Source organism: Lissotriton helveticus, chromosome 3_1, assembly GCF_964261635.1.
Source record: "Lissotriton helveticus chromosome 3_1, aLisHel1.1, whole genome shotgun sequence".
NCBI classification, from domain to species: Eukaryota; Metazoa; Chordata; class Amphibia; order Caudata; family Salamandridae; genus Lissotriton; species Lissotriton helveticus.
Window position 1 is genome coordinate 1,100,479,610 of NC_136061.1, and position 12,890 is coordinate 1,100,492,499.

Genomic DNA, 12,890 nt, shown 5'->3' on the forward strand with positions numbered 1-12,890 from the left:
TCGTGGAGACTGCACCATGGCTACAATCTGTTCCCCAGCGAGCGATGATATGTGCTTGCATGTGAGGAGACCAAATCTGGAAAACAGATCCGCCTCTTTCTCTTTTTATCCCCCACTATTGCAGTCATTATTTAATCTCTGTACTCGAGATGAGCAGGTGGCAAGCACAATGCGCCGGTTTTTTCAATAAATAATCTGGCCGTATTACAATGACTGACCGCTAAAATTCACAGAAACATTCTTTTGTTTGCAGTGGCATGGCGCGCACTGTTAATGAGTGGTGCAGATCTGAGTCCTCGTTTTGTTTAACAGTATGATCAGCTTAGTAGAGAACTAAGGTGCTTCAGTTTCTGGTGCTTTCCGGCAGTTTAAACATCTTCTTAGAATGTCTTGATGCTCAAATGGGTGTAACAGCTGACATTTATATGTTTTCCTGGTTTTCATTGCTTGATTTTGGTTGCGAGAAAGTGTCACTCATAGTTGTTGAAATGTAACACAATTATACTGAATTTATGAAAATGTCACACATGGAAATCGGAAACTTTGGCAGCTATGCGCTCTTCACTGGGGAAGGAAGGGTTAGGTCCTCGCGCACCTTTTGCCCTACTTTTGGAGTGCGATATGCCACAGCATCACTCAGCGCCACCACAGCATCAATCTGTGCAACCATTCAACAACAACTGATTCAAATATGTTCTCTCAATGTTTCAAGCTTTATTACAGACGTCACAAAAAGATGTTAATATTTCACTTAAGTTCTTGGATTTTGGTCACAATAAAATACAATGAACATAATCTTTACAACATTTTAAGCTATTGCCATTATAAATTACAATAATTTTTATTTAAGTATTCATTATTAAAAAAAAATAAAAGCCATTGTTATTTGTAATATCAATACATCTAAGTTACGTAAATACAAAACATGTTGCATTACAAATGGTATAGGTGTCACATTTGCAAAAGTTAAAAGCATTGGCATTGTAAATGACAAAGCTATTAATTTCGCTATTTTCAAAACCAACACATAAATAAAATATGAGTCATTTACAATACCAATAGCTCAAACTTTCCTAATGCGAGACCTATTGCATTGCAAATGCTTGTTCTTCTTTGGTGTTGGCTCCAAAGGCACTATTGGTAGACTAGTGGACAGTGAAGGGAGGGGGACAGAAGCACTCGCATCCTCGGAGGGTAGTGTTAAGTATCTACAATGCATACACCACACGTACGACAAATCGATGTTTTGTCTTGGAAAGTTAACGTCCTGCAGAACAAGATAAAATGCACCATGGTGCTCCAGTACCTACACAGACACGCACCAGACATTGTCCTACTCCAGGAGACACCTACTTGGGAACCATTGTAAGGCCCTCAATAGATTTGGCTATACACTGTGGGCACATGCCGGTTTTACCACAGGCTCAAGGGGGTAGGGATACTCATTAAGAACTCCTTACCGCTGATACTTGGGAGGCAATGGCTGGACCCCTTAAGGTGCTACGCGGTGCCGACGGCTCAGTGGGAGGGCAAGACAATTAATATATGTTCGCTGTACATCCCTCCTAAGCTACATAGCACCACTCTCCCCGACTTAGGGAAATTGCTGCTTGAGATGATATCAGGGATCCTGATCCTAGGGGGATGAATGCAGTGATAGACCGGGACTTAGATAGGTCACAGAAGCAGCCTGCCAGTGGAGGGCTTCGTCACTTACGGGACTTTATACACGCTATGGGCCTGGTGGATCTTTGGAGGGCACACAATCCCCTGGTTCGGCACATTTCGACGGCTCACGGTTCAGGGTCCAGGATTGATTACCTATTCACACAGGTGGGTAGCATGGGCCTGTTCCAGGGTGGGCGTCATAGGGCCAGAGGGATTTCTGACCACTCCCCGGTCAGAGTACAGTTGTGAGGTCCGGAGCGAGAATGGACTACCTACTCCGGGTACCGTATAAATTGGGACAAATCCCTGGGACATGTCCTAGTGTGGCCGCAGCCGCAGCTGTCAGCAGACTGTTGTGGCCTGACCTGGAAGGAAGTATTCAAATACTTGGGTATCTGGATTACACAGTCTGACTCGGAGTTCCTGCACCTGAATGTATCCACGCAACTGGATCAACTCTGCGGGAACGTGGAGCACTGGAGGTCCCTTCCGCTCTCCTTGATGGGGCGTGCAGTTTTATTTAAAATGAAAGCACTCCTGCGCCTACTTTATGCCCTACAGAATACACCCTTCCCGATCCCAGACCAAATTTTCAGGACTATTGAAGCGGAGCAACGTTCCCTGCTTTGGAGTGGGCGGTGTCCAAGAATTGCTCTTAAGAAACTGCAGAGGGGACCCTATGAGGGAGGATTAGCTGTGCCGGATGTCCGCCTATATTATTGGGCGACGCAGGTGATTAATGTCAATGGATGGGTGTTTGCCCCGATGGACGAACCATCCTACAGGGGAGATAGGTACCGCTGCCAAAGGCTAACCTATCTAACGTTCCTCTATACCAAGGGTAGACGCGGTCGTCCTCTACCTCTCCAAACTGCAGCGGTGGTTGAAGTGTGGAAACGGGCAACAAAATTGCTAGGATGGGAGGCAAAGCTTACGGAGCAGACTCCTCTGTGGGCCGGACATTCCTGCCGGCAGTTGTGAAACTGGAGGGCCTGCGTCAGTGGGGCCTGATTGGTATTGATGTGCTCGGTGATGTTTGGAAACGGGGAGAGATGGTTGGTTTTGCAGACTTACAGGCGGAGTTCCAGATGGGGAATTCCTACACTACCAACAGCTTAAACATGCCCTACACCGACACCTGACTCAAGGGGTGGAGCTACCCGAGTATGCTCCGTTGGAGGATAGACTACTACTAGACCACATGATTGATAAAGCTATCTCCCTCACGTACAGGAAGCTGATTAATAACATTGCAGACACATTGGGCCCCCTGCGGGATAAGTGGGAGTCAGATCTGGGGTTGCTGGAGGATGATTATTGGGGGGAGGCCCTGCAATGTCCCAGAGAAGTGGCGATACGTGCCAGGTTCCGACTTGTCCAGCTGCGCATTCTGCATAGGTCATACACCCCACGAACGACGCAATACATAATAAGGTATGTGGACTCACGCTTTTGCTTGCGGGGGTGCGGTGAAGAAGGATCCTTCTTTCATATATTGTGGGATTGCGCCAGGATCAGGGAGTACTGGTCCAGACTAGCAGGCGTTACGTCAGAGGTGGTAGGAGCGGACGTGCTGCTGAAGGCCAGATGGCATGTCTTAGGGGTCACTAGTGACATTACCTGGCTGAAATGGGGCAAAGTGTGGCTAGCTCTAGCGAGTATGGTAACCAAGAGAAATATCGCAAGGTTATGGGGAAGTGATCTTGTGCCTACGGTGGAGGAGTGGGAGCGAGATTTAGACTGGTGCCAACGGGCTGAAAAGGTTATTTATAAAAGTCGAGGTTGTCCTAAGAAATGGGAGAAAGTATGGGCGGCTTGGAGAAGGTACCGGGGAGAGTGGATGGACTCACAAACGAATGAGGAGTAGACCTGAGGGAGCGTCGGCGTGGAACTTTGTACTTCATAGCTATGCACTTACTGCTGTCGTCTCGTGGCACTCGTTCTGCATTGGATTCCTTAGGAAGCGGCTGCACTAGGGAAGGCCACGATGTGGGCCTAGCGGGGAAGGAGAGGGAGGGGGGTGGGGGTGGTGAAGATAATATATGTCAGCCTTGGGGGTCCACTGGGGATGTGTCCGTGTTTATTGGGAGGGGGGCTGTGGTGGTGGGTGGGTCTAAAGGCTTTATTTCTGAATCTGCGGCTGTTCTCATTTGTAATTGTCAATGAACTTCCATTGCTAAATGATGTGCACTGTTATGGAGCACGTTACTTCAATAAAAGATTTTTTTTTTAAAACCTACAATTTTAAACAGTAACAACCTCAGACAATTACAAATCATAATGCTCTTTGTAAGAAAGGTTTTCCAGCTGGGAGAAGGAGATCCCAAATTAAAGGGAGAGCAGCCGGACACTGGCTACACCTCCCTCTAGAGTCAGAAAGTTAAACACAAAAACACTTCACAATTTGCTCAGACCATAACTGTAATATGAATGGTTTTATAAAGCTCATAGTCCAAACTTGATTAATGTGCATCGTAATAACACAACAAAAGTGCTGAAATTGATGCAAGACATAGCATCCTGTTCTTAAGAAATGCAAGGAAAACGACAACTATATGAATGATTGCAATTTACAGAATATAAATTAAACAGATGTTTGTGCTTAATAGTAGATGTTCCTTTCTTCCCAGCTCAGTGGTACTCAAATAATAGAGTTTCGAAATTTAAATTTGTTACTCTTACAGAGTGAAAACATTTAACCTGCAGGTTTCATGCAAATCTCAACAAGGACAGCCAAGCCACAGACTTTTCCAAAACAGGAACTTATGATCAGAAGGTAAAGCATGGATTTCTTTAATAAGGTTCTGGTTTAAAGTAGAGCTGCGCAGCCACAACACTGAAATCTATACCTCTGATGCATCCACGCCCATGTATAAACTACTTAAAAGAGAAGCTTTGATGAGAAGAAAAAAATAATTTAAAACAAATGACAGTGTGGAGGCCGAGCCAGTGCTGGATGATCAACATGTTGTGAAGGAGGATGTGAAAATTGGTCACTATAATGTGAACAGTGTGCAGAAGACTAATGGTGGGGCACAAACCCAGGCATTGGTTGAAAGGGTGGCATTGTGCTCAACCAGAAAAATAGATTAATTAAGGTAATGAAAAGTTATGTCAGTAGGTACGGAAAGGTCTGGCTCCTGCTCAATGCAAGAAAGGAGAATGTGTGCTCGAGAAGGAAGTAGATTTAATTTGTGCTGTAGTTACTAGCTGGTGCTTTATTATGAATATTTGGTGTGGTAACTACGGAGCGATTACAGATTATGTTGGTAACTAGGGAACGAATAGTTTACCTGTCGGTGTAGTTTTGCAGCTTGAAGATCTTTCTGGATTCACTATGCTGTGCATTATTCTGCAGTCTAGTGGTTAGGTCCGGAATTGTAGTCTTTTCTTTCTTTTTTTGTAGCCCAGGTGGGCGTCGACGTCCCACCTTTTGGTGTACTTCCTGTGATGTCAGCATGCTTCCTGCAGAAGCTTCCACCCTTGGGCGCCATCTTCGGATTCTTTTTTCTTGTTTTTTGTGTTCTGTTTGTGAATCCTTTGGCAATGTTTTCCATTTCTTCTTCAAGTAAGTGATTCTACCACTTTGTCCCTTAAGGTATCCGTTTCTATATTATCCTTGTATTACCACCTTCTCCTGCCTCATCTTTCTGGCGGAGGTGGGTGGGTTCGCTAGTGAATCCAGAAAAATCTTCAAGCTGCAAATCTACACCGACAGGTAAGAAACGATTCATTTTGCAGCGTGAATCTTTCTGAATTCACTATGCTGTGCATAGACTTTGTAGCGGTTTGTTACGTTTGTGGCGGCTGGGTGGAAGAGGAGCGTTGGTTGTTGAATATATGTTGAAGCACCTTCTGTCCTGCTTGTACTTCCTTGTTCATTTGTATATCCACACAGTAGTGCTTAGTGAACGTGTGCACCGAAGCCCATGTTGCCCCCAGGCATATGTCTTGGATGGGTGTGTTAGCCAGGAAGGCTATTGTTGCTCCCTTCTTCCTGGTAGAGTAGTCTCGTGCCCCTTCTGCTAGTTCTTGGCCTGCCTGTTTGTGGCATAATTGTATAGTTTGTGCGATCCATCGAGCGATGGTTCCCTTTGTTACTGGTCTACCCAGGAAGCTGCTTGCAAAGGACACAAGGAACTGCTTTGTTTTTCTATGCTCCTTAGTTCTTTCCATGTAATGCATCACTGCTCTTCTAGCGTCCAGAGTGTGCAGTGCCCTCTGCGCTTGTGGATGGTTTCTGAAAGAAACTTGGTATCTGTATTGTTTGGTTCATGTGAAAACTTGACACCACCTTTGGCATAAAGTGTGGGTCAGTTCTCATTACGCTTGTAGTTCGCTTACCCTGTCAGCATTTGTAGGGAGGCCTTATGGATGGGTTCAAAGGGCGCTTTCATAAGCTCTGTTAGGACTAAATGAAGGTTCCATGCCGGTGGCGGCATCCTTTTAGGTGGTGCGATCCTTTTTGCCCCTTCCAGGAACCTCTTTACTATTTGTGATGTAAAGAAGCTCCTTCCTGTCTCTCCTCTTGTGTAGGCTACTATTGCTGCTAGGTGTACTCTTAGCGAGGATGAAGTTAGTTTTGTTTTCAGCAGGTGCGTGAGATATCTTAGCACCGTTGACTCGATTGTCATCTTTTTGTGTAGTTTCTTCTTGCTGCATCATTGTGTGAACATTTTGCCACATGGCATTTACATGTGGTAGGTCTCCTAGCCTCTCGTAGCACCCGTAGGGTGCTCTCAGGAATTCTTAGATGTGCAAACTCTGTCCTCAGGAGCCATGCCGCTAGGTTGAGGCTCTCCGGCTCTGGGTGCAGAACTTCACCGTTTTGCATGGAGAGTAAGTCTTTTCTTTTCCCGAACTTGTGGGGTGGTCCCTGTGCCATTTCTATTATTTGTGAGTACCAGGTCTGCGTTGCCCACTGTGGTGCCACGAGGATCAGTGTCGTGTTGCTGGTCCTGCACTTGTTGAGTACCCTGGGTATCAAGGGTATCGGGGGGGGGGGGGAAGCGTGGGCAAATGTTTTCGACCAGCATATCCATAGGGCATTCCCCTGGGATCGTACCCCTGGAAGGGTGAGCGGAGGCCACAACAGTTTGCACAAGCGATATCGACCCAAGGGCGAACACGCGAACCTACTTATGGATAGAGGGGGTTCTTTTAACAGCATTTTCTTCTACGGGAGCCTGGTATGCACCTCAACATAAGGCTACCTGGTACAATAAAGGGAGAAAATCAATAAGATAAGTGCAAGAATTACGCTGACCCAGACACAACCCTGATGAAATCGCCGGTAATGTATAACGCGGCGATGAAACATGTTGGTTTTTATTAGAACAGGCACACGGCAAAGAATAAAGTGGAAAGTGCTAGTGGAGCCCAGTTCTTTTTAACTGAATAGGTCCTATAACTCATAACCTGGAGGTCAGGCCCTATCACTTAGGTGGGTCACTCACATAACTACACTGAGTTTCTTTTTGTGCAGTTTTATCCCCTTTATTTTCAAGGTTGGCAACTGCTGATGATGATATAGCGGGGAGTCAAGCGAGTACCAGTTTGACACATCCCCCCCTTGGTGGTTGCTCCCGTGAGGCATTACCAACCTCCCCTCCCCTTTTTTACCAGAGAAGGGTAGAGTAAGAGAGCAGCATAGCACAAGGAATTACTTTGCACACACACGCGGTTTTAGATATGAATATCCAAAGAAAGAGTGACATGAGACACTGAAACTGGTAGTAGGAGTAAGATATACCCACTACTGAGACATTGAAATATCCAAGAGAAGGGATAGTTCACCTTGTTGTAAGGGCAGGCACAGTGTTTTGAGGAGTATAGTGAGTAGGGGGCAGCCTGTACCCAGTCCAAATCCCCTTTGGGCCCCTTGTTGTTTGGAATCGTACCCCTGGTTGCCTGGATGCAAAGTTTCGGCATGTTGCATTCTGGTGTGTTGCAAATAGGTCCATCGTCGGTGTTCCCCACCTTTTGAATAGCCTTTGCGTTTCCTGTGCGTTGAGTTCCCACTCGTGGGATGCTGACGTCTGTCTGTTGAGCCTCTCCGCTTCCACATTCTCCTTCACTGGTAGGTGTATGGCTAGCAGGTCTATTTTGAGCGGGATGGCCCATCTCCACATCTCCTATGCTAGGTTGGATAGTGGGGCTGATTGTGTTCCTCCCTGCTTGTTGATGTAGAACATTGTTGTCATGTTGTCTGTTTGTATCAACAACATCTGGTTGTACAGTCTTTTCTGGAAGGCCGTCAGAGTGAGAAATAGTCTTCAGCTCCAGGTAGTTGATGTGTCTGACCGCATCAGCTGGAGTCCACAGACACCTCACCCTGAGCTTGCTCATATGTGCTCCCCATCCCATCTGGGAGGAGTCTGTGGTGATGGTCACCGTTGGGGTTGATGGTGTTAAAGGCTTCCCCTTGTGATGTTCTCCTTGTTTCACCATGTTATCTCCTACTGCACTGCGTGTGTTACAACCACTAGATCTTCCCAACTCCCTGTAGCTTGTGACCATTGTTGCAGCCATTCCTGGAATGGTCTCATGTGTAGCCGTATATTGGAGACTAGGTGTACGCAAGACGCCATCATCCCCATGATCTTGTTTGCTGTCCTCACTGTCAGAGCTCGCCCCTTCTGGTACTGACGTGTCTCCTTCAGCAGGGCCAGTGTTCTTTTGTCGCTGGAGAACACTTTGCTCTGTGTGGTGTTGATCTGTGCCCTCAGGAAGATCTTCACTTGTTCTGGTTCCATTGAGGATTTTCCCCAGTGTATGGAGAATCCTAGATCCGTTAGCGTTTTTGTGACCTGCTGTGTGTGCTCTTTTCATGTCTTGTGGTAGCTTGCTTTTATGAGCCAGTCGTCGAGTTAAGGGTATACATGAATCCCTTGCCTCCGCAGGTACACCCGCGAGGCATTTGGTTAAGACCCTTGGTGCGGATTTTAGTCCGAAGGCCAGGGATGTGAAGTGGTAGTGTTTTTTGGTGATGGTAAATCTTAGTAGATGCTTGTGCTGCCTGTTCATGGGAATGTGCAGGTAGGCATCTTTGAGGTCTATGGTGTTCATGAAGTCTCCGTCCCTTATCTGAGGAATGACCTCCTGTAGGGATTTTGAATTTTTGAGTCTTGTTCAGGAACCTTAGGTCCAGGATGGGTCTTAGCGTTTCGGCAACTTTTGGAACCAGGAAATAGTTGGAGTACACTCCCTTGTTCCCTTCTCTGAATGGAACAGGTTCGATGGCCTCCTTTTGGAGGAGTTCTTGTGCTTCTTCTAGGAGTAGCGCCAGCTCTTTCCCAGAGTGCGCCCTTCTTTTTGGTTTTCTGTTCGGTGATCTCTTTTCCAACTCTATGCAGTATCCGAACTGTATGATGTTGCCTCCTAGTGGTGTTACATGTTCGGTGACGTTTGGCTTGTGTAACCCTCTTTTTGGTCTTGTGGTGCCCCACCCTCGGAGAAGTTGTGTGGGTGGGCACACTTCGCGTGGCAGAGTCACTTTGAGGTGGGTTGTTGGCCCCCTCTTCTCGTCTGTCCACGTCCATTCGCCCTCCCGCAAAAGGCCTGGCCCAGAGGCTGGTACTGCCAATTTTGTTTTTGCTGTCCCTCCTGGGCTTGACTGTCGCCCTGGTGGGTTTGCGGGGATGTCTGGTGTGACGTTCCCGGCTGATTTCCCCCTCTTCCGTTCGGTCTCCGTGTCGTGGTACCCCTTATCATCCCTCTGAATTGCAAGGCCCCCACGGACCTTGCCGTTTCGTTTTCTTTCTTGAGCTGAGTGAGGTTTTTCATCCACCGGCGCCCCAAACAGTGTCTCTCCATTGAAGGGAGTGCGCAGAATGTTGTTCTGTACTTCTGGCTTGAAGCCTGAGATCCTGAGCCAGGCATTCCTTCTCTGACTCCTACCAACATAAGCCTGCTGGATGTGTCAGCCCCATCCAAGGCTGTTTTCAAGCAAGAATTTGCAATGTTCTTTCCTTCTTCCACCAGGTGTGAAGCTCTTTGCTGACATTGCTTGGGGAGGCGCTTTAGCAGTTGCCTGACCTAGTCCCAGGGTTGGTACTGGTGCCTGTTCAGTAGGGCATTTGAGTTCGCCATGCGCCAGTGTACCGCTGCGTTCCTCCATCTTTCTCCCAGTTAGGTCCATCCTCCTGCTTTCTTTGTCTGGTGGTGGGCCTGATGTTGTCGGGACGTTTGCCCTTTTCCTGGCTGTTGCTGCAATAATGAAGTCCGCTGTGACGGATTCCCCGTATGTAGGGAGGGTCCTTGGAGGAGTGCTTATATTTCTTCTCCGTCCTAGGTGTGATTGACCTGCATGTCACTGGGTCTTTGAACGCCTCCCTCCCTTGGTCCATGACACACTGAAGCATGGGGAGGAACTGGCTCCTTGTTGAAGAGCGGGGAGCAGGGTTTCCAAGAGGAAGTCAGCCTTTGGTTTTTCCTCATCAAGCTTGACTCCAAACGCCGTTGCCGCGTTCCTGATGACCATGTTATAGGCCCCAATGTCATCCGGCGGCGAAGGCCTCAAAGGATACGCCTCCACGGGCTCTTCCGGGTTTTCAGCGTCGAGGTCCTGCTACTCCAGGTCTTGCGTCAGATGACGAGCTAGTTCCCTTGTTATAGTCGCCCTCTTCCTCGTAGTAGAGGCCCTCTTCCTCTGGATGTTCCTGGGGTTCGGGTGTTTTGCGGCTCTTCGACGTTAAACTCCTCATTCCCCTCTATTTCAGCGATTTTGACGGGATCGTAAATCTTTTCATTTTCTCGCTGAACTCTTCCTTTGCAGGATGTTCTCCATTTCGGCCTCGAACCTTCTCTTCTTTCTCTCCAGCTCGGCAACATGCTCGGCGCGAGCGTTTCGGGCGATCTCTTTGACGTAGTCGAAACAACCTTCAGAGTCCTTCTCTTTCGAAGTCGAGCGTTCCTTTTCTGGGACATGCTTGGACGACCTTTGCTTTTCGCCAGCCTTCGTCGCCTGGGAGTCCTTTTCGAAGGATCCGCTGAGCTGCTTGTCATTGGATGCAGCTACGGCCGCCGGAATTTTCGGCGACGGTGCTCCCTTAGAGGACTTCGACTGTTTTTCGAGAGTCTGGTTCAGGCCTTCGAGGCTCTGTCGAGGGTTATGGGGTCGACATCTCTCCTACCTCTTTAGATGTTTTCTTATCGGTCTCTAAGACAGTGTAGTCATCTGGTCCTTCGGCGATGTTGTCCTTTTCGTCGCTCAAGAGGCCTAGGTCCTGTAGCGACGGAGGTTGGCCCTTGCCTTGCATCTTGTAGTTGGCTCTCCTGTCTCTCTCTAACCCGGAGTGTTTTCAGGGTGAAGGCGGAAAAGGCGTTGCAATCCTTGCTCTCGTGGTTGACCGGCAGGCAGAGGATGCAGACCAGGTGCTGGTCCTTCTGCGCGTATTTGTGGTGGCAGTTACGGCAGAATTTAAACGGGGTCTTGTCCATTCCTGCGCTCAGGGGGCCCCCTGTGTGCGCATTCTCCGTTGGACGTCGAAGATCTCCTCCTTCTTTGTCGTCCCGGCTTGGTAATCTTGTTCTTCGGTAACTTCTCCAAACATTTCTGTGAAAATGTTGTCTTTTTACTCTTCTTTCTTCCAAAAAACTCTGGAGCCGCTCGGTGACAATCCAGACCCCAACGGCGGAAAAAAGAATCTGAAGAAGGCGCCCACCTGGGCTACAAAAAAGAAAAGAAAAAGAAAGAAAAGACTACGATTCCGGACCCAACCACTAGACTGCAGAATAATGCACAGCATAGTGAATCCAGAAAGATTCACGCTGCAAACTGGCTATGCTGTGAAATTTTTAATTTCCCAGTGACTAGTTCTATGAAGCTAACTGCTATGTTGGTAGAGTTAGACGAGTTGGCATGCGGCTAGGCAATTTCACAATTTTAGTGTTTGAGGGTATTGGTATTTCCGTCAAGACGGAACTGTGGTTGTGGGATGCGGATATTAGAAAACAATGGCATTTTCTTATTAGTAACTGGAGTGAAGGTTGGTGGAGTTCTCAAATCAACTTCTTGGAAAAAGCTCATCCTGCATAATGTTTTCGATCACTATTGCTTCACAATTGTTGAATGGACACACATATAGGGACCCTGGATCAGGCTTTTAGATTTGTGTTACTGTACTGGAAGGAGGTGTTTTTAGGTGGGGGCATGTTGTTTGCGGCCTTTGTGGATCTTAGATCTGGTTTTGATCTAGTGCCAAGAGCAAAGTTATGGAAAGTACTACTGGAGCTGGGGATGCCTAATGAACTGGTTGCTATCTTGATTAACCTCCACTAACACTTCTGCACAGGTTCGATGGGGTAAACCGGGGGAGGTCACCAATAGGTTTGATGTAGGTAAAGGCGTCAGACAGGGGTGTGTGCTGGCTCCCACCCTGTTCTCCATTTATCAACGGGGTGGTCCAGTACTTTGTTAATTTCCCGACTGACGCGCCGATACTAGCTGGCATGAAATCTCATGTTTGCGGACGACACCCTACTTATTTCCAAAACGAGACGGGGACTACAACTGGCACCATCTCGTTTTAAGGTGTTTTGCCGCGAACATGAGTTGGAGGTCAATGTGCGGAAAACTAAGTTTATGGTGCTCCATGGTTCGAAGTCTGTCAGAGCACAGGTTTTCATGGGTGGTGACCCTCTGGAGCAGACAGACGTTTTTACCTACCTGGGGGTCACTTCTAGTGATAAACTGAGTTGGCAGCCCCAAATTGACATGTTCGCATTAAAGCACTCCCAGTTAACTGGCGCACTGATTAAAGAGCACAGGTTGTCCCTAACTAAGCCTATTGCCCCCATTGTTAAGATATAAGAGTCGAAAATGTTGCCCGCAATTATGTACAGTGCAGAAATCTGGGGCTTTAGCACTTGTCCCCACTTATTGTTGCCCAGAACAATTTCTGAGATCGATAGTAGTCCTACCCCAATCTTTACCACGAATTCCTCTTTTGCTTGATATTGGTTGTCAGGCTCTTGAGGACATAGCACACTTCAGAACTTTGGCATTCTGGAGACGTCTCTGGACTACTCCAGAGCTCTCCTTGTACGCCAAAGCTCTGGCGGAAGTAAGGGGGTTGGGTTGTTCACATAGGATCCCCTGGTTTTCTGAAATCAAATCACTGCTGTCAGATATGGGGATGGGTGAACTCTGGGCCCATCTGGACACAGCTGAGTTCCCACCAAAAAAAGTTATCCGTGCTGTGTATTGGAGAGGATTAAAA

General features: G+C 47.5%; 1 protein-coding gene across 2 annotated transcripts in view; it reads right to left on the reverse strand.

The window, feature by feature from the left end:
* MARCHF7 (membrane associated ring-CH-type finger 7) overlaps positions 1–12,890 on the reverse strand; it is a 263,235-nt gene that overhangs the window by 80,636 nt on the left and 169,709 nt on the right. The window lies entirely within an intron of this gene.